Source organism: Mustela nivalis (genome assembly GCF_964662115.1).
Source record: "Mustela nivalis genome assembly, chromosome: 7".
NCBI classification, from domain to species: domain Eukaryota; kingdom Metazoa; phylum Chordata; class Mammalia; order Carnivora; family Mustelidae; genus Mustela; species Mustela nivalis.
In genome coordinates, this window is record NC_139026.1 from 52,579,642 (window position 1) to 52,581,426 (window position 1,785).

Here is a 1,785-nt window from a genome sequence, read left to right on the forward strand (position 1 = left end):
TCTGCCTAATTGGTCTGGAATTGTGCAAATTAGTACAACAATGTTTGATTACGCTAGTCCAATGCAAACATGGGCAGATTTCTTTCTTACCAAACCCATTCTGGGACCAAAGGGGAAAAGAAAAATCCAAGGGTAACTCACCTTTTAGAAAGTCAGTCATTTTCCTTTGTAAACTAAAGATTGTATAAATAAGAAAGCACTTATTTAGGATTAGAAAATATTCTAGAGTCACAAATGACTAAATCTTTGTTGAAAGCCTCTTAAAGATATGAATGGTGTATGCTTCTTTCTTTTGTCTATTGACCTGTGATATCTTTAAAGTATTACAAAGAAGAGAGAAGCTACCAATCTATTATCCAACATCTAACAAAAGAAATAGAGCATTTTTTAATTGTAAAATCCTTATTTTTCCAGATAGCCTTGACCAAGACTAAATGTGCCTTTTTTTTAAAATCATGGCCTAGTTTTGAAGAAATAACACAACTGCACAAGTTAACCCTTTGTAGAGCAAAACTGGTGATGGTTCAGTTAGTTAAGTCACTCAGTATTGCCTGTGAATTCTACTTTTTCATAGTTTTATCCGATTGCATCAATAAAATTGAGAACATCATCTATGATTCATTCCACATCTCTCACAAACTTTCAAATATTTGAATCCATTTTTCCTCAACTCTCTCTTTACTTTTTTTAATGTCAGAAGATTAAATGTCCCTCCTTCATTTAATGTAAATTCTTCCTCCACCTGTATTTTAGATCCTTTCTATTCATGTCTTTGAAATCTTACTACCTAAATAATTGGGCCATGGCAAAAGCAAGCTAATATTTTGAACCAACTAGTTTTTGCCTCATTGCATCTGTAGGAGTACAGTTTTGCTAATGTCTTTGCAATATGCAATCGAACAAAAGATGTTACCAAAAATAGACGAAAATGCTCCCTCTTTCAATATTTAAGTCAAATCACATTCACTTTTCTCTATATTACAATATGTAGGACTATGGACTTTAGTCTACTTATGAAAATTACCAAGAATAACCCTCAGGTACCTGGGCACCTGCCTCCAGCTCTCAGGTCATGATCCTGGCAGGGGTCCAGGGATGGAGCCTGGTATTGGGCTCCCTACTCCATGGGTAGCTTGCTTCTCCCTCTTCCACAGCCCCCACTCGTGTTTTCTCTCCCAGCGGTGTCTCTCTTTGTCAAATAAATGAATAAAATGTAAAAAAAAAAAAAAAAAAAAAGAATAACCCTGAGGCTTGAGGTGCCTAGCCAAAGGAGCTGACCTTGCATAGAGCCAGTGTAACTAACAGAGGTCAAGACTCTAAACAAACTACTGGGTATTTACAACAAAGATTCAGATGTAGTGAAAAGAAGCGCCACCTGTACCCCCAATGTTCATAGCAGCAATGGCCACAGTCGCCAAACTGTAGAAAGAACAAAGATGCCCTTCAATAGAGAAATGGATAAAGAAGATATGATCCATTTATTCTATGGAGTATTAAGTCTCTATCAGAAAGGATGAGAAGCCTCTTATACTATTGGCAGGAATGCCAGTTGATGCAGCCACTTTGGAAAACAGGGTGGGGTTTCATCAGAAAGTTAAAAATAGAGCTACCCTATGACCCTGCAATTGCACTACTGGATATTTACCCCAAAGATACAGATGTAGTGAAAAGAAGGGCCGTATGTACCCTAGTGTTCATAGCAGCAATGTCCACAATAGCCAAACTGTGGAAGGAGTCAACATGTCCTTCAACAGAGGAATGGATAAAGAAGATGTGGTTCATATA